Raw genomic sequence first — 21043 nt, forward strand, 5'->3', positions numbered from 1 at the left:
TTTGGGCTTTTTTGGTGGAGCAAGGACAAGGTTACACGGCTAGTAAGTGGTGGAAACCAGGTTTCCTAAAGAGTTGGTTTAGGTCAGGAGTTAGCAAACTATGGCTTACAGGCCAAATTGGGCCTGTTTTTATACAGCTTGCAAGCTAAGAATGTTTTTACATTTCTAAATCATTGAGGGAACATCCAAAGAAGATAATATTTTGTGAAACATGAAAATTACATAAAATTCAAGTGTCTTTGTCCATAAATTAAAAAGTTTATAGGTACACAGCCATGTTTATTCATGCATATTGTCTCTGGCTGCTTTCATGCTACACCAGCAGAAAGGAGTAGCTGTACAGAGACCATAGGGCCCATAAAACTGAAAATATATGCTAAATGGCCCATTACACAAAACGTGTTCTATTAGTTATATTGACTGAATGAATGAACCGTCCTGCTTTGACAAAAGATGTAAGCTTGCATAAGAAAGCATATGACTTCAGTTATCCTTGTGTCCAGAACACTTTTGTTTTGTTTTGATTTAGAAAAAGTATAATTTTCCACCTTGGTTAAAATTCTGTTGAACCCGACATACAAGTTCATGAGTAGACTTAATTCAACTGTAGTAGATGGCGTAAGAGCAGACATGCCAAAAAACATACTTCTTCAGTAAAGAGTATTAACATTTGGATTCCTCTCAAGAATTGTCAGAACAAAAGTTCAATTGTGTGTGTGTGTGTGTGTGTGTGTGTGTGTTTAAGGGTATTTGCCATCCCATAATTCTTTTTTAAAGATTCTTGAAATAGAATTCTGAAACAGTCTGCTAATAAGATGGATTTTACAGTGATAACATACCTGAAGAGTACAGTGTTATAATCCCACTTCAGGAGTTACTTGCAGTTTTTCTCAAGGCTTTGGCTTCGTGACTCAGAGCCTCATATTTCTAAGACGGCCCAACTCGGAGGCTTTTGGCAACTGAGCCCAGAGAGCATAGGCCTTGATTTTGTCCCACAGATCATTTAGGCAAATAACCTTTTCTTCTCTCCTTATGCTATTTTTAACTATGATGTGGATCTTTCTTGTTTTGGTTGGTTACATAATCTTTATTTAGGAAATGTTTTGCTCTTGAATATCTGTAAATCTTGCAACTCCTTCTGTTTAGGTTTACATCTTTCAAAGTATATTCATCAAATGCTTTTGAACGACTTCTCCCCTGCAGGGCCCCAGGGCTAATGGGAACAAGACAGAGCTGGGCCCTGCCCTTGGAGAGTTTCGAGTTTGTCAGGTTGATAGATGTTAAATTAACATAAGTATCATCAGTGTTGGGAAAGAAGAATTAAATTGTGTACTGGATTCATAAACTAAGAAAACCTAAACTCATCAGGGGAAGTCAGAGAATATATTGTTCCTTTGGAGTTTTTTATTTTTTAGTTTTCTGTATTTGAAAATCTGTTCTCGGCTAAATGCCTGTTACTAAGCTGAAATTATTTTGAGTTTAGCAAAAGTATTGAAATAAGAATTTTAAGAAATTACACCTAATGGCCCTCTTATTGATCTATGCACAATTTCCTAATTACTACTTATTGGTAGACATTAGATGGTTGAGTGATGAACCTCGTGCATTTGTTTTGGACAGAAAATTACTAAGTGTAATGATCACAGTAAATTTGGGATGAGGAAAATACAAAGTGAAAAAAGACTACCATTTAGTTTGTTAATTATCACTTGAAAATCAAAATATCCATTTATCCTTCTTGAACAGGAATGTTTTAGAAGTGGATTCTAGGGCTTCCCTGGTGGCGCAGTGGTTGAGAGTCCGCCTGCCGATGCAGGGGACACAGGTTCGTGCCCCGGTCCAGGAAGATACCACATGCCATGGAGCGGCTGGGCCCATGAGCCATGGCCGCTGAGCCTGCGCGTCCGCAGCCTGTGCTCCGCAACGGGAGAGGCCACAACAGTGAGAGACCCGCGTACCACAAAAAAAAAAGTGGATTCTAGCTAGTTTTTTTTTTCTCTCTTTTGGAACAGTTTTTGTTTATAATATAAAAATAGACGGTTATATATTTTATACACACATACACTGTGTTTATGTGTATGGGTGTATATATAAACACACACACCAAAAAATGTACAAAGAAAAGAGGGAATTTTCACCAACCCAAGTCCCAAAGGTAACCACTGTTGACAATTTGATGTTTCTCTTGGAAATACAACTTTTTTTTTTTTTTTAAGACAAATAGCATCAGAGCATACTCACTGTTCCACAGTTTGCTTCACTTAAGATTATTTCCTGGATGTCTTTCCCTGCCAGTGTTTACTGAGGACCACCTGCCTCTCCAGATCTACTTCATTCTTGTTGTTCTTATCACTGATAATGTTATTTTAAGTAGTCCATCCATAAGGTAAAATATTCAAAAAGTTTGTTTACAAAAGAGTGTGCGGTGGAAGTCAGCCTCCTGCCCGAATGTGCACCCCAGGTCTCTCCAGGGGCAGCCACCCTGGCAGTTTCTTATCCTTTGAAATCGTTCCTTTATTTTTATATGCCTTCCCTTGGTGAGACTAAAATTAACCCCCTGCCCAGTCATTTATAGGGAATCTGAATGCTTAGTGAATTTCCAGCAGCAACCAATTGATCTTGTAATGTCAGTGTTTGAGATTGCATACCAACGGGCTTCCCTGGTGGTGCAGTGGTTGAGGGTCCGCCTGCCGATGCAGGGGACACGGGTTCATGCCCCCGTCTGGGAAGATTCCACATGCCGCGGAGCGGCTGGGCCCGTGAGCCGTGGCCGCTGAGCCTGAGCGTCCGGAGCCTGTGCCCTGCAACGGGAGGGGCCACAGCAGTGAGAGGCCCGCGTACCACAAAAAAGAAAAAAAAAAAAGATTGCATACCAAAATGAGAAAAGATTTCCCACTAGTTGTATTTCAGTTTTGAATTTCATGCCATGTGATTGTTTAGAGGCTATAATCCGTAGGTGTACAATCTTTGCCAATGTTTTAGATCCTTAAAATGTAACTGAATGTTCCCAGCAGAAGCCCCACAAGGCCTACATGCCCCAGAGCACCTCCTCCCACCTGCCCTCACCCACCCACGTATGCTGTCTCACTGTCAACGTTGTGAATTACAGACCCAGGTCTTGGGCGGCCTTGCTGCTTTCATCTCAAAGCTAACAGGGATTTATGGCCAGTCTCTGAGATGCCTACGGTTATTCTAATCCGGAACCACTTGGGTTAACTTCATACCCTCAGCTTAATTTGGGTAGTGCCAGAGGCTGGGGAGGGGAGGGGGTGGCTGGGGGAGCGGGCAGTGGATTGAAGTGGGGGGCACTCACCTCTGCCTGAGCCAGCCTGGACCTGAGAAGCTGTTAGTTAGGGAAGCACTTGCCCTGTAACACTGGGTCTTTTGTCAACTGCTGATACTAAAGTACCTCATGAACAGAGATGGTCTAGAAACCCCTGCCTGTCTGATAAACTCACCAGAGAATATGGGGTGATACATGTTGTGGAGAAATAAAAAGAAGTAAACCAGATCCAGTCTTCAGAGTGGCTACGTTGACATGCATATGGCCTGAGGAGCCCTAGGCTGGGACTTCCTGTTTATAGGCAGTATTTACTTCTGTGTAAAATATGTTCCTCGAAATATACACAGATCTGTGAAAAATGCCATTGGTAGTTTGATAGGGATTGCGTTGAATCTGTAGATTGCTTTGAGTAATATAGTCATTTTCACAATATTGATTCTTCCAATCCAAGAACATGGTATATCTCTCCATCTGTTTGTGTCATCTTTGATTTCTTTCATCAGTGTCATAGTTTTCTGTATACAAGTCTTTTGCCTCCTTAGGTAGGTTTATTCCTAGGTATTGTATTCTTTTTGTTGCAATGGTAAATGGGATTGTTACCTTAATTTCTTTCTGATTTTTTTGTTGTTAGTGTATAGGAATGTAAGAGATTTCTATGTATTAATTTTGTATCCTGCAGCTTTACTAAATTCATTGATTAGCTCTAGTAGTATTCTGGTGGCATCTTTAGGATTTTCTATGTATAGGACCCCAATGTTCATAGCAGCACTATTTACAATAGCCAGGACATGGAAGCACCCTAAATGTCCGTCAGCAGATGAATGGATAAAGAGTGGTACATATATACAATGGAATACTACTCAGCCATAAAAAGGAACGAAATTGGGTCATTTGTACAGATGTGGATGGACCTAGAGAGTGTCATACAGAGTGAAGTAAGTAAGCAAGAGAAAAACAAATATCGTGTATTAATGCATATATGTGGAGTTCAGAAAAATGGTATAGGTGACCTTATTTTCCAAGCAGAAATAGAGACACAGAGGTAGAGAGCAAGCGTATGGATACCAAGTGGGGAAAGGGCAGGTGGGATGAACTGGGAGCTTGGGACTGACATATATACACTATTGATACTATGTATAAAATAGACAACTGATGGGAACATACTGTAGAGCACAGGGAACTCCTAATGCACTATGGTGTCCTAAATGGGAGGGAGATCCAAAAGGGAAGGGATATATGTATATGTACGGCTGATTCATTTTGCTGTACAGTAGACACTAACACAACGTTGTAAAGCAACTATACTCCAATAAAAATTCAAAAAAAAAAGAAAAGAAAAAAAATACCATACACAGAAGTTAAGTGCATAATGCTATATAAGAAGATTCTATCACCAGAGAACTAGTAAAACATTATACAATTCCTTAATACATCATTTCTTTTCACATAGATATATGTGTAGTATAAATATTGTATCTTTGTAAATATTCTTTAATTTTATTATTTTTCTTCACAGTTGAAGACATATATGCCTGGCTAAAGTCCACTGTGCTTCCAATATAGGTTAAAGATTTGCCTACTTAAAATATCCTGAATGATTGCCTTTTTTGCCTAAATTTATGTAGGTCATAAGACCTATGCTTCTTATCACTAGTATAATCACATTTACCTTTTTAAAACTGTAAAGAAAAGCATAACAAAATTTATCATCTTTCCCATCTTTTTGTACAACCAATCTCTAGAACTTCTTCATCTTGCAAAACTGCAGCCCTATACCCATCAAACAACAAGTCCCCATTTTCCCTCCCCACAGCCCTTGGCAATCACCATTCTACTTTCTGTTTCTATGAATTTGACTACTCTAGGTACCTCATATAAGTAGAATCACGAGTGTTTGTCTTTTTTTGTCTGACTTATTTCACTTAGCATGTCCTCAGGTTCATCATGTTGTAGCAGGTGTCAGAGTTTCCTTCCTTTTTAAAGCTGAACACTATTCCATTGTATGCATGTACTACATTTTGTTTATCCCTCATCCATTGATAGATAACTTGGGTTACCTCTGGGCGACTGTAAATAGTGTTGCTATGAACATAGGTGTGCATATATCTCTTCGATATCTGCTTTCTTTTCTTTTGGATATATACCCAGAAGTGAAATTGCTGAATCGTATGATAATTTCTAGTTTTAATTTTTTGTGGAACCACCATACTGTTTTTTATAGCAACTGTACCATTTTTCTTTCCCACCAACAGTACAGAAAGGTTCCAATTTCTCCAGAGCTTTGCTGACACTTGAAATTTTCTTTTTTTTTTTTTTTTGGTAGTAGCCATCCTAATGGATGTGGGGTGATATCTAATGATGGTTTTGATTTGCATTTCTCTAATGATAAGTAATATTGAACATCTTTTCATATGCTTTGTGACCATTTGTATGTATCTCCTTTGGGCATATGTCTATTCAGCTCCTTCACCCATTTTTTTTTTTTTTTTTTTGTGGTACGCGGGCCTCTCACTGTTGCGGCCTCTCCCGTTGCAGAGCACAGGCTCCGGACACGCAGGCTCAGCGGCCATGGCTCACGGGCCCAGACACTCCACGGCATGTGGGATCTTCCCGGACCAGGGCACGAACCTGTGTCCCCTGCATCGGCAGGTGGACTCTCAACCACTGCGCCACCAGGGAAGCCCCACCCATTTTTTAATTGGGTTATTTGGTTTGCTGCTGTTGTTGAGTTGTAGAGTTCTTTATAGACTCTGAATATTAACCCCTTATTTAGACAAATGATTGCACATATTTTCTCCCATGCCATAGGCTGCTCTTTCACTCTATTGAACGTTTTCTTTGATGCACAGAAACTTTTAATTTTGATATGATACAGTTTGTCTATTTTTACTCTTGTTACCTATGCTTTTGGTGTCCTATTAATCACATTTACCTTTAATCTTTTGAGCTCCACTGAGTTTTCTAAAAGAATAAGAGCGAAATGTAAGGAAATATTTAAATAATCATAAAACCGTGGCACAGACATAGTTGGACACGGCTTCAGAGTGAACTGTTGGCTGCTGGGCCGCACCATCATGCACTAGCTTAAAAAGTCGCTTCATCAGCTAATGTGACAATGTATATGAAGCCCAAAAGGCAGTTTGAGATGTGGATCTATAAAGTGTAAGGAAATGGATTTGGGGGCCGCGGTAAAGCACATGAAAACAAAGGATCAGGAAACACTGGTGATCATATCCTTTCGTTGGAATCCCTGTGTGTGCACAATGAACCATTGTAGGAAGGCTTGCAAGACAAAATGTTCCTCTGTTTCCTTCCGCATTCTTCTGTTTCTCATCTTGCCTATGCGGTGATGCCTCATGGTCCGTTAACACTTCTAAGCGAATAGAGATAATTTGAAAGTTTTATTTGAAGCCTGACTTTCAAATTTAGAGCAGTAGAAGATGGTTCTTAAAATATGTAACTTCACTTGGCTCACCTTAAATGTTAATAAACTGTTGCACAACCATTTGACAACCAGCCAATGGTTATTGACTGTTTAGACCAGCGACAATGCACAGAGTCTATAGGTGTCTTTCTGGCTGCAGTAGAGAGAGGAAGAGCCGGTTCTTAACTGGTTTTCTGTATCTTCTAAGATATTTAAAGAAACTGGAATTTAAGTGCTTTTTTTTTAGCACAAGCCATTTCTCCTACAATAATGCTGCCATTGTGCCTGTTTCCCTCCCACTTGCTTTTTCTTTCTTTTGTGATTGCTGCCCATTCATCCTTCCCCTGCTCGTTAACCCACACGGGTGTTGCCCGCCCTTCTTCTTGCCGGATTCTCCTTCCCACCCATCCAACGTTACCATTCCGTGTCTTCAGCCCTCCTCTCTCTTCCAGCCTCTGTAGGATTAAAATGAGCCCAACGGAGTCTCTGTGGAGACCATTTCGGATTTCAGGTCACTAGTGGACACACACAGCAAATACTTCCTAAGTACCAGGTCAGGTGGCTTCCTCTTCCACCTGGTACCCAGGTGTTGGTCAGGCAGCTACCAGGAAATCCTTAAGCTTCAGTGTTGCTTCTGGACCATCTTGTCCTGCAAACACCTAAAGAAAGCAGTTTGAGTCTTGGAAGCTTAAGCAGAAAAAAGAAGCTACTGAGACATCTACCCCACCCCCCGCCTTTATTTTCTTTTAGGTATAAATAAATAGGAATCTTTATGAGCAAGCCTTAAGTTCACAAAAGAGACAACAGAAAACAAGTGAAAACTGCCCGTGACAGATAAGACTCTTGGCTCAGTCTCGTACCCATGTGAGGATTTTACTCCTTAAATAATACTTTGTAGCAGATACAGAATTTTCTGCAGTAAAATTCCATGTGTGCTTGTTTAACTTTTCAGTTCAGCGTTAGGTGAATGAGAATTCAGGTTATTGAGTGGTTACTTAGTTCCGGTAGCCCTCTGGCGAATCATTTTGCGGTATGAGAGGATGCAGTAATCATATTCGAGAAGTTTTATTCATTAACAAAAGGTACCAAAATAAATTTAGCCGGGGTCACAGCGTTTAATTTAATAGTATTCCAATAATAACTGCCATAATTAGTTTCAGATTTGCCTTCCTTCCCAGAGGACAAGGATTTTTAGCTTTTTGATGCCTATTTAAAGCATGAGAATGACAGGAAAATTAATGTCACGACCTTTAGAGCCTGTTTATGGTTTTTCCATGTCATACCCTAAAGGATGTGGGGAGTAGTGTGCATCTAAAATAAACCACTTAGTACGGACAAGTAAAAATTGGGTTAATTGGGTTCACCAGATCCTCAGCTGGTAGCACCTCAGTCAAGACTCCATTTCATATTAGACAGAGGAGCACGCTTTATACACTATAAAATTATCTCTTAAACTACACCTGTTACATTCTGTGATGTCTTGAGAAGAAAAACAATTTTAAAAGGACAGTTCTTCAAATACGTAGGATTTTTTTCCTCCTATAACTTTATCTGGCTTGTCTGCTTCAATTAGGAAATCACTTTGTCTTTCCATTTTCACAACAAAAATGCGCTGACACCAGCTCGCAGGCCGCACTCCCTGACCCGCACACCCACTTCCTTTGGGTGACTTGGGGCAGCACTGACTATTTTTCCCTTTTCTAGTCTGTCAGGGACTTCCCGTAAACAATCACTTTCCAGATCCTTGAGAGGTGAAACTTGTTTTCACTTTATTGTCAGGGTTTGTGTATTTCAACAGAGAGCAAGGTTTGTCTGTTCAACTAGAGTTGAGAAAAATATCTAGGCAAGCTGGACTCTGAAGCTTTTGGATTAGTTGGTTGAACTAATCCTGGGCAAATTCGGCAAGTAGTGTTTTGCAAGGAGTCTCATACGTCGTTGGGTAAGTCAGTACAGCTTCCTTGAATGACAGTACGGCAGTGTCCATAAAAATTTTAAGTTGACCCAGAAATTTCTTACCCTGACTTCACCCTTCGGATGGACTTGCACGTGCCAGCTAGGCTGTGAGTATAAGGATGCAGACTGCAGCTTCGTGGGTAGGAGCAGAAGGCTGAGGACAGTCTCACTGTCAGTCGGTAGGTGGCTGGTTCATAAACTGCGGCTCCATGCAACGAAATACTCTACAGCCTTTGCAAGGAATGAAGAGGATCCGTAAGTGCTGATATGGAGAGCTGCTGAAAATGTATTAAGCGAAAACAGAGCAGCAGGTATAATCTGCTCTAATTTGGGGACGGGAGAACAAGTGATAGAGCATATTTCTACACGTTAGCTTGTGTACACACAGACTGTTGCTGAAAGGATTTCCACAAAGGTGCTAAGACTCGCTGCCTCTAAAGACGGGAGCTGGGGGGGTGTAGGTCGAGAGTCAGGCGTGTTCATTTTTCCTTCGCTTTTTCCATGTCGGAGATGAGCATTGTATGGTAACCTAAGCGACAGACCAACGCCATCAGTGGCGGCAAATAGAAGAACAATTTAGGTGATGCTGCAGAGGTAGGCGTGTGACTGGGGTGTTCCAGGGAAAAGGTGAAAGTTTATTTTAGAAGAGGAAGACATCACCAGAATCATTCGTGAAGCAGTCCACACACTCACAGGAACGTGAAAAACTATGGAGCATAGATGAAGTTAGCAGGAAACAGAGCAGAGCAGGGGGGTTTTGTTTGTTTGTTTGTTTTTAATTGAACAGTCATTGTAAAGTTAATTAATGGGATTTTAATTCAGGGCAGAAATGGTAGAGAAGAAAAGAGCTAGAGATGGGAGCAGAGGTGAGAGGAGTGGGCGCCCTGGCAGTGCTGTGGGAGGGTGGAATTCCCAAAGACAGGCAGGCGGTAGAAATAGTTGTTGAAAGGACACCAAGTGGTCTGAGGTGATGCGACCAAAACTCCCTGGTGCTCAGCAGCCGAAAACGAATGTGAGGGATCCAGAATGATCTTCCAAGTGTATCCGTTTCCTGTAAACCTGATTAGTTTGGAGATGATTTTGTCACTAAAGATAGACAAGAGTGGTGGAAACGATCATTTCAAAATAATGAATTAAATCCGAATGGTTAGAAACACTGCCACCAGACTGCTGGAAGGAAACAAAATGCTGACCGATTTCACAGCGTGTCTCCATATCGTGGATGTGTAAGTGACAGCCTCTTTATTTGATAGTATTTATTTTACTGTCGAGTGTCATTTCTTACCAAATGGTGCAATTCTCTTTTGAAATGCTTTCATCTTCATCATGATGATAACCTCACAGCCCAGAAGGATCCATCCTTTTAGCATTGAGAAGCCAGGCTGGAAATTCCAAAGATGCTCTGTTTGATGTAGAAAGAACCAAATGTTTTTCTTACATCTTTATCTTTTACCTTTGAATAAATAAGGGATGGAAGAATGCCCGTTTGTTAAAACTTGCCTAAATCTTGGGTCTTTTTAGACTTAGCTAAAATGCACTCAGGCCTTTTAACAGGAAAGCAGCATTGTCAAATTACTTCATTTATAGATAATTTTGGGAATCATTGTTTCCTACGACTTGTTATTGATAGTTAATGACACTTAAAACAATGTTGATATATCTGAAAAGTCCCACACCTGCTACTAGAGAAACTGAAGAAACGAGGACATTTTTTTACATTTACGTAAGATAACTTTTAAGTCATTTTAGGAGTGCTTCAGTCCTAAAAACACAACCAGGCAATCTGCAGAGATCAAAGGAAATTTATTACTGAAAAAATTAACTTAGTCACTTATCTGTCACTTCAAGTTATAGAAAAGTATAGTAATGGCAGAATTAATAAGATATTGCTTCAGATTTCAAAAATCACTATTCATTTAAAAAATGACTCAGAATTTTAGAAACTCATCTATTGAAAATAAAAGATTTAAATGGTATGAAAAGTACTAGATGGAACCATGCAAGTATTGTTAAATAATTTCTAGCACTCTTATTTTTACAGGATTATTGACATTTATTCATTCAATAAGCATTTATTAAACCTTATTATAAACCAGGTACTTCTAGGTTCTGGAAGTATAAAGATAAACATGGCATTGCCCCTGCCATCAGGAAACTCACAAATTTAAGGGGAAAAATGGACAGATTTAAGCAGATGCTGCGTCCTAAGAGAGCCAGTCGAAGTGTGTTGAAAGGTAATGGACAGATCAGTAGAAATTTCTTGAATGGGCCAAGAAATTGTAGACATTGCAGAGGCGTTGAGTAGGAATTGTCTAGCAGGGCAGGGGCGAGAAGGCTGTTCATGAAGAGCTGTGGAGGCAAATGAGAACGGCCTTTTGAGATGCAGCTGCTAAACGTAGTGGTGATAGCCACACAGGCCAGTGTGCCGGGCTGAGGAGGTCGGGCTTCATCCGTGGACAGCAGGGAGCCACTGATGGACCTGAAGCACGAGGAAAACATGTTAATGGTTAGATTTGCATGAAAAAGACCCTGTCAGGACTACTGGGTAAAGATGATAGTGGAACTCAGAGATAAAGTTAAGGAATTTTTCCAGAAAGGGCAAAAACAAAAGAGGTTAAACACGGACTTCCCTGGCAGTTCAGTGGTTAAGCCTTCGCCTTCCAGTGCAGGGGGTGCGGGTTCAGTCCCTGGTTGGGGAGCGAAGATCCCACAGGCCTGGCAGCCAAAAACCAAAACATAAAACAGAAGCAATATTGTAACAAATTCAATAAAGACTTAAAAAAAAAAAGGTCCACGTCAAAAAAAAAAAAAGAACTTTAAAAAAAAAGAGGTGAAACATGTGAAAAGGGGAAAAAAAGTGTTAACAGTCCAGGGAGGATAAACATCGGAATAAGAAGAGTTCAGGGGGAAAAGAACAGAGAAAAATAAATTAGGAAATCTTAGAAAAATAATTGAAGAAAATGTCCCAGGATCTAGAGTTTCCAGATTGAAAAGGCAAACACTTGGCAAATGGTTGAAAATAGGCTGAGAGACTTCATTGTGAAATTCCAAAACCTTGTTTCCATAGAGAAAAAAATAAAAACAGACTGCATACAAAGGATCACAAATAGCTTTGGATTTCTTAACAGCAACACTAGAAACCGGAAGACAGTGGAAATTTCAACCTGGACTTCTGTGCTCAGAAAAATTATTAAGCAAGATTTTTGTTGATTGTGAGATAAGAATAGAGATGAATCTTCAACCTTCACAGTGGGACACCAGGAGGTACTGCCTAACACCGAACAATCAAGAAGTAAGATTATAAGCACGTCAGTGACAGAATGGAGGTATAAATATAAGAAGAGTCAGCTCTAAGAATTCAAAGTGCTTGTTTCTGGGGAAGATAGATGAATAAGCTCTGGGGGTCTAATGTACAGCATGGTGATTATAGTTAGTAATACCATGTTGTGTTCTTAAAATCTGCCAAGAAAGTAGACCTTAAGTGTTCTCGCCACAATTTAAGTGTTCTTACCACAGGGGGAAAAAAAAAGTAACTGTGAGGTGACAGGTATGTTCATTGACCTGACTGTGGTAATCATTTTACAGAATATGCGTATGTCACGTCATCACATTGTACACATTCGGTGTATACAATTTTATTTGTCAATTAATTATACCTCAATAAATCTGAAAAAAAATTTTTTTTAATTTTAGGAGGCAGGAGCTGCATTTAGGTTTCAGGTAGCCAAGTGGAGCTGTGTAATAAGCAGAGAATATTTCACCCTGGAACCTGGGAACTAGAAATACAAATTTAGAGCTGTGGTTAGAGCCTTAGAAGTTGAAGTAATCTTACAGAAAATCTGTGAAGGGGATAAGAAAAACTAGGGTCTAAGGCTAGAATATATTTTCCTGGGTAGATTTTTATTAAGTTAGAAGAATGCCCTCCTAAACACTATACCCTGCCTAGTTCAGTCATATGTGGAACACATGTGAAAGAACAAATATCTATATGTGCTTGCACTTTACGAGGGTGAATGATTAGATCTTACACGTGAAAATGACCTTGTTTGTATTTCTAAGTATATTCTAGTATATTCCTTTTTTTTCTTGGAAAAAACCAAATGAACTTTTTTGCCAACTCAACAGTAACCTTTTTTTTTTTTTTCCTTTTGGAAGAATCCTGCAGAACTTTACTACCATATATAATACCCTGTTTTTTGAATAGTTTTTTTTTACAAAGTATTTTCAACACATAGTATTCTAAGTTTAATCCTTTCTTCAGCCAAATGGGTTAAATAGTATTATCTCTCCCTTTCTAATTCAGGGAAACTAAAAGACAAAAAGATTCAATGACTTGTTCAAGCTCACAGAAGTTTCAATTAAAAACATACATCTCCCCACTCGGTTCACGGATCCTTCCACAACTTCTTAACACATTGCACAGTTGAGGTGGGGCTGGAACATGGTCCTGAAAATGAAGGGTCAGTCTAGTCTTTTCGGGTTTTGGTTTGGGGAATAGCAGTGAATATCTGGTGAGACCACCTTAGCAATAGGTCTAAAATTAGGGGAAGTGGGACAACCCAGACTTTCTGTAACGCTCAGTAGAAGAGAAGTTGCCTTGGAGGGACTCGAACAAACTAGTCCCCCAGGACAACTCTGTAAAGCATTTTACTGTGTCAGTGACTGACATTCAGAAATATCTGAATTTAAAGAGACCCTTTTTTTAAAAAAAAACTTATTTATTTATTTTTGGGTGTGTTGGGGTCTTCATTGCTGCACGTGGGCTTTCTCTAGTTGTGGCGAGCGGGGGCTACTCACTGCGGTGGCTTGTTGCGGAGCACGGGCTCTAGGCATGCGGGCTTCAGTAGTTGTGGCTCGCAGGCTCAGTAGTTGTGGCTCACGGGCTGTAGAGCGCAGGCTCAGTAGTTGTGGCGCACGGGCTTAGTTGCTTCGTGGCATGTGGGATCTTCCCGGACCAGGGCTCAAACCCGTGTACCCTGCATTGGCAGGCAGATTCTCAACCACTGTGCCACCAGGGAAGCCCAGAGAGGCACTTTTTAATTGAACTGATTAGCAGTGTTCAACCACTCAGGGGAGGAAGAAGATTGTCAAATACATTATATTAATGCAAATATTAATATAGGCAGTTAAGAATTTTCTAAGTGGATCAAAACTCATTCTGTAGATTATCTTTCACCTTTTCTAATCCTTTTGTGCCAATTTCAGAATTTTATTATTTGTTTCTTAAATAGGACAGATTGAGATGGGAATAAGCATTTATTATAACTGAGCAAATGACTGCTACTATTAGTCAGAATCTGGGTACCATAAGATTACATTATTTTTGGAAAATTGAGCTTTAAGGTATTAGGATCCTCTCATTTATATAAAGATCTTGAGAAGCTTGAATTCCATCCATGCTTAAAAAAGTTATTTGTTTAAATCAGTGAAATATAGTACAACGACTTTAAAAACAGGCCGTTGCCTATAAAGTTAAACCACTCAGCAGTTTCACGCTAGGCAGTTTCACCCAAGAGATATGAACATGTTTATCTACACAAAGACTTGGACACAAATATTTATAGCAGTTTTATTCATGAGAGCCAAAAACTGGCAACAACTCAAATGCCCAACCATGGGTGAACGGATGAGCAAATTGCACTAGAGTCATAGGATGGAATACCATTCAGCAATAAAAAGAAATGATTTACTGGTACGTACAATAAAAGAATGTATACTGTTTGATTTATATGAAATGATATGAAATTCTAGAACAGGCAAAACTAATTTATGGTGACAGAAAGCATCAGTGATTGCCTGGGGCCAGGGAAAGGGGGTGGGGGTGGATCATAAGAGAACACAAGGGGACTCTTTGAGGTAATGAGGGAACTTTTTGATGTTAATGTTCTATATTTTCTTGTAATGTATCTGGGATTTGTTTTAATCGGGCATGGTAGGGTTACAGACACAGAGACAACTGCCTTTGGAAGAAGAATTTATTACTTACAGTTCCCAAGAAAGGGGGTGTGCCAGGCATTCAGGGCCACATGGGGAAGCTCCAGGGTTGGAAGTTCCAGGGAAGGCGGGATGGGAAAGCATGGCCTAGAGCCTTTATTGTGGTCTCCCCGGGAAAGGCGAAGCAGGGCAAAACAGTTTAGGATTGGCTAGTTTGAATGATGTCAGTGGTTCCAGGGTCTAAGGTAGTCCTAGCTGTCCAGTGCCTGGCCCTGGGGTGATTGAAGCCAGGGGAAATACTGGCTTGCTGTGTAAGAGTTCCATAAAGGAAGTGGTCGGGGATTTGGACTTTGCATTGAAAGATGTGCTCTCCGGAGGTGGTTTGCTATCTCTAGGATTATCTAGCCTTGGAAGGGGTACTCTGTCCAGCCAGCCAGGCCCCTCACATGTCAAAACATCATCAAATGTAGAAAAAGAAGAATGTAATTCCTACATAGATATATATACGTTTGTGTGTGTGTGTGTTTGCTGTATGTAGATTATACCTCAATAAAGCTGATTTGAAAAGTTTTTTTAAAAAAATAGTGAAATATAATGGGCGCATGAAATTAAACAAGGTAGGAGAATTCATCCTCAAGTGCATTAAACGTTTGCAGACAATACCCAGGTTTATAAAAGAACAGAGCATCATTGAATACTTCATAGGTACAAGTTCATTCAGGCAGTTCCTTTCTTTCCCTCTCTGTGTTATGACTATTTCCTTATTACAGTAAAAGAAAGGTGGCTTTTTCACTTATATGATGTCTGGGGTTATGCAGCCTTTCTGAGGCCTTTCCTGCCATGGTGCTGAAGTATACGATGAGTGGTTCTTAGGGCTGGACAAAAAAGGCTTCAATCAGCTTCTCCTTCAACGTTTTCAGTGACAGAGTTCAGCATTTCAAATAGCAGGTAATGGAGTGGGCGTCAGAGTTGAATGTCAATAGTCATGAGAAGCTGCTTCCTCGCATCCGGCTGAGGTTTGCTTCCTTGTAACTTGTCTCCCTTCCTGGTCTGACTACTGCCCACTGGAGTTACCTAGTGTCCCTCGAATCTTTCCTCCATGTAACTTCCCTTCAAATATTTCAAGGTGACTATTGCTTTCCCCTGAATTCTCTCATTTCCCAGGTTCACTCCCTTCCCAGCTTCTCTAAATCACTTTTTCTCTATTACTTCATTCCCATTCTTTGTTTCACTGATTTTCCTTTAATTCTAGTTTCCAGCAACAAACCTTCTCTCTGTATTTCCATTGACTTGGTACACACTTGTACAGGTGTTCATGAGACAGAAAAATGGAGGAAAGATGGAGGGGAAGGGAGACTGAACGCAGTGGTGCAGGAGCGTGTATATGGATTTAGGGACCAGACACACTTGGAGAATTGGTTCTGGCTCATCCAAGTGACCTTGAGCACATTACTTAATTTCCTTGGGCCTCAGTTTCTTGACCGTAAAGACGAGGACAGTGCTGATTCCCTGGTGAGGATAAGAAGATTGTGTGTGTGTGTGTGTGTGTGTGTGTGTGTGTGTGTGAGAATTACTTTGTAGGTCCAGCCCATAGCAAATACTCAGTGCAGAAGAGCTATAGTGTAGAATACAGTGGAGGGGCAGGTGTCTTCTGTAGATTCACCAACTCTGGCTCTAGCCTCAAACCTAAAATCTGTGGGACAGTCCCTGTGCAATGCTTTAAAGTCCAGAGCCACAAGATCACCATAGAATCAAAACTGAAGGAAGGCCTGGGAGAAGAACAGCTTCCCAGTCAATAGGTTAGTAGCGTTGTCTTCATATATAATGAAGAGCCTGTTACAAATGACCCATAGTTAGACACCTAGAGACTTTATTACCTTTTTAAATGTTTTCATGTTTCAAGTTTTTCTGACCAATTGCATTATATTATGGCACTTATCTGAATGACAGTGTTTATTCTTTAGGAAATAGTTCCCTAGAAATAATTCCCTAATACTAATCAGTTAATATTAAGTTCCCTTAATAATCTCGAGTAACATCCACATTGTAGCTCTCTGGATGGTGCCTACGTCCACACACAAGAGCACGCACTTAAACGCATACTCACACTCTGGGTTAATGGTAAGAAGCTTATTGAGCATAGAGCAAACAGTTTTCATTTATTCTGTAAGATTCTTTATCTAGATGTGTTTTTAGGAAACTTGTCAAGGCAGCATAGCAAAGACAAGGCAAGGTGTGCCTTAGGTTTCCTCAACTAGAAGATTTCCATTTCCAGCACCATCAAGTTGTCACTTCTCAAGTAACCAATTCACCTAATTTCCATTTTTAAATTTTCATTTTTAATCAACTCTGTTTAAATGTCACATATAAACTAAAATTAAAAGTAACCATATGAGTGATTTATAAAGCATATTATATTAAGTCTTGCTATAATCGATAGTATTCACTCATTGTGTTCTTTAATTTTTGTTCCTTTCCAATAGGTTTTTCTACTTAATGTACTTTTCAGCATTTAAGTAGGAAAAGCCAGGTTATAATGATCAGAGATTCTCTAGACTGTGAAGGACACAGTGGCTGCTAAATGCTGTTTCATAGTACCTTGAGTCAAGATGCCCGCTGACTTTGCTTGTGTGATATTTGAAAAATGCTAGTACATCTTACATGACTTTTTAATACATCTTTCCTGTAGGACATGTATATAATGGCCTTTTACTTCCAGCCCAATCAGAAGGTGAGATATTGTGATTACTCAGGTGTTTTCTTTAATACGCATTAGGTGTATTTATTGCCCTTTTGTTTTTCATAATTACAGTGGAATTAAATACAGTCATGCTTTATGTGGCAGAAGAAGATAACAGACTCCATTTGAGTGAATTTTCTACTTTAAGTACCAAGGTATTGGGGGTGTACAGTTGAGATTATTTCACTGGTAATGCTTATCTAATATAACATTCCAAAGCAATTAAAATAAAAACTTGATTTTTGTTTTGCTTTTTTTCAGTTGCAGAGATAGTACTTGTTCATTGGGGAAACATAGCAATATGTCCATAAGCGTAAGAAGGAGGTTAAATAACAGTTTAAGTCCTCACTCAGAGAGAGAGCCACTTTTAACATGTGGCAGTTTCTCCTAAGTTGTTTACAGAGTGGTACAGTAACCAGCTCCTCTCATATAAAAATGTGTGGCAAACATTTTTCAAATTTTTAAATATTTTAAGAAACAGTGTCTGTAATAGTTTCATTATAAAAATATATCCTAATTGACTTGGTGTGTATCTTCAATGGTACCCTGAGGAATTTTAAAGAGATAATGCAGATGATGCTAGTGAAGATGGTAGTATATAGCTTTGCACAGTATCATGATTTTCTGAGGTGGAAGGAAGCTCTAGATTCAAAGGAATGCAGAACTTTAAGGCTCAGGTGCATCCTGCAAAAATACCCCCCAAACGCTTTGCATGCACCTCTCTGTAGACTTTTTCCAAGCATGCATTGCTTTGTCTTTTTTTATTTTTGCCATTTTTTAGGGAAAGAAATTTAAATTTTTTTTTTTTTTTTTGAAATTTACGTTTCTTTGGTTATTAGTAAGGCTGGACATTCTAATGATTTACTAGTTTGACTTATATAAATCTGCAAGTTTTATGGAGTGCTTTCTCATTCTTATTAATTTGTTTATAACAGACCTGAGAGTGCAAGGACCATTTCTACCATATCCTTGCATAGTTGCACCTCAAAGACTGTTTGTTAAATGAGTAAGTGGGTGACTATATATCTATTGTAAATTTTCCATTTTTTCCCAATATTTGCCTTAATTTTTGACAGCTGTATTAAGGTATAATTGGCATACAATAAATTACATGTATTTAAACTGCGATGCGGTATGTCTTGCTATATGTATGTAACACCCATGAAGCCGTCACCACAATCAAGGTAGTGAATGTATTCTTCTCACTAATAGGTGGATATATGTTCGTCGTGCCCAGCTGTAGGCCCTTCCTCCCAACTCTCTGTCTTCCTGTGCTCAGGCAACTATTAATCAGCTTTTCATTCCTACAATTTGCATTTTCTAAACACTTATAAAAATGAGGGCATAAAATATGTACCCTTTCTTTATCTGGCTTCTTTCACACAGCATGATGTTTTCGCAGATTCATCCATATTGTAGTGTGGATCAATAATTTACTCCTTTACATTGCTGAGGAGTGTTATGTTGAATGGATATACCACAGTTGGTTTAACGGCTCACCTGTTGATGAACATTTGGGTTGTTTCTGGTTTGGGGCTACTATCAATAAAGCCGCTGTGAACATTCTTTGTACATATGCTTTCTTTTCTCTTAGATAAGTGGGAAGGAATTGCCTGGATCATATGATAGGTGTATCTTTAACTTATGAAGAAAACACCAAACTATTTTTCAAAGTAATTGTACCATTTCACATTACCACCAGCAGTGTGAAAGACTTCCACTTCCTCTACGTCCTTGCCAACGCCTTGGTATAGTGTTGTTGTGGTTTTTTTCTATTTTAGCCATTCTAATAGGTGTGTGACTTTCACTTACATTTGTGGTTTTAACTTACATTTCTGTAATAACTAAGGATGTTGAGCACCTTTTTATGTCCCTGTTTGCAAGCCATATCTTTTTTGATGAAGTATCTCTTCAGATCTTTTGCCTGTTTTTTTAAATTGCATGTTTTTTTTTTTATTATTGAGTTTTGAGAGTACTTTATTCTGGATATAGTGTCTTTACATATTTATTATTTGCAATTATTTTCTTTCACTCTGCAGCTTGTCTTTTCCTTCGCTTAATAGTTTTTTAAAGAGCAGAAGTTTTTAAGTTTGGAGTCCAACTTATTAGTCATTTTGTGGATTATGCTTTAGATGTCCTATCTAAGATGTATTTACATGATGAAAAGCCATAGTGTTTTAGAAGTTTTGTAGTTTTAGGTTTTACATTCAGGTGTATGTTGCCCTTTGCATTTGTATGTGGTATGAGGTATATCTCAAAGTTTTGTTGTTGTTTGCGAATGGATATCCAATAGTCCAAGCACCATTTGTTGAAGTGACTATCTTTTCTCTACTGATTGCCCTCTGTACCTTCATGAAAAATCAGTTGGCCACATATGTATGGGTTTATTTCTAGACTCTCTAATAAGTCTTGAAATTAAAAGAGTATTATCTGTTTGTCTTATTGTTAAAAATGATTTTGGCTATTCTGGGTTCTTTGCATTTCCATGTGAATTTAAGAATAAGTTGGTTAACTTCTACAAAATGTCTATTGGGATTTTGATTAAGATTCCATTGAATCTATAACTCTGTTTGCAGAGAATTACCATTTTAACAATATTGAGTCTTCTGACCTGTGAACATGGTATATCTCTCCATTTATTTACGTCCTTAAAATTTTCTCTCATCATTGTTTTGTAGTTTTCAGTGTTTCACATCTTTTTTTCAGATTGACCCTTATTTCATATTTTTGATGTTGTTACAAATAGCATTTTAATTTCTGATTTATTGTTTCATTTCTGATTGTTACTAGTGTATGAAATGTAATTGATTTTTATATATTGATCTTGTATTCTTTAACCTTGTTAAACTCACTTAGTTATATTTATAGATTCCATTGAATTTTCTATGTAGATAATCACGCCATCTGCAAATACAGTTTATGTCTTGTTTTCCAGTGAAGATGCATTTTATTCATTTTCTGCTTTACTGCATTGGCTAGAACTTCCAATACAATATTGGTGAGAGTAGATATCCTTCTCTTAATTGTAAACTTAGAGGGAAAGCATTCACTTCTTCTCTATTGGCATGATGTTAGCCATAGGTTTTTTCATAGATGTCCTTTACCAAGTTGGGGAAGTTTCCTTCTATTCTTACTTTTCTAAAAGATTTTTTTTTAAAGGAATGAATGTTGGATTTTGTCACATGCATTTTCTGCATCTATTGAGATGATCGCATAGTTTTTCTTTTTTTACTTTGTTAATATGGTGAATTACATTGATTTTGAATATTAAATACGTGTACATTCCGGGGATAACCCTACATGGTCAGGATGTGTTAATATTGTTGGATTTGATTTACTGACATCTTGTTTATAATTTTTGCATTTCTGTTAATGAGGGATATTGTCCGGAGGTTTCTTTCCTTCCAGTGGCTTCTTGAGTGATTTTGGATTCTGGATAATGCTGGCCTCATAGAATTAGATACTTAGAATTCCCTCCTTTTCAGTTTTCTGGAAGAATTTGTGTATAATTGGTATTATTTCTTCCTTAAATATTATTTTTGTGTATAATTGGTATTAATTGGTTTTATTTCTTTCTTAAATATTCAGTACAATTCACCAAAGAAACCATTTGGGCCTAGAGTTCCTTAAGGGAAGATTTTTAACTAAACATTCAATTTCTTTGAAAACATAAGGGCTCACTTTTTGAGTGAGCTTTGGTAGTTTGTGT

General features: G+C 38.7%; 1 protein-coding gene across 50 annotated transcripts in view; it reads left to right on the forward strand.

Annotated features, from left to right (window-relative positions):
• Positions 1–21043, forward strand: part of ZNF438 (zinc finger protein 438) — a 275885-nt gene that overhangs the window by 119671 nt on the left and 135171 nt on the right. For 2 of the 50 annotated variants that reach the window (XM_027122087.1, XM_027122092.1), the window contains exon 1: positions 11441–13120. The exons of 46 other annotated variants lie outside the window; for them this stretch is intronic. The gene's annotated coding sequence lies outside the window, so the exon portion shown is untranslated. Of the gene's footprint in view, positions 1–11440; positions 13121–18296; positions 18341–21043 lie in introns of those variants that run through there. 2 more of the 50 variants (XM_027122088.1, XM_027122093.1) reach the window with 2 other exon arrangements.

Source organism: Aethalodelphis obliquidens, unplaced genomic scaffold (genome assembly GCF_003676395.1).
Source record: "Aethalodelphis obliquidens isolate GAN/ISIS:26980383/991018 unplaced genomic scaffold, ASM367639v1 scaffold23, whole genome shotgun sequence".
NCBI classification, from domain to species: Eukaryota; Metazoa; Chordata; class Mammalia; order Artiodactyla; family Delphinidae; genus Aethalodelphis; species Aethalodelphis obliquidens.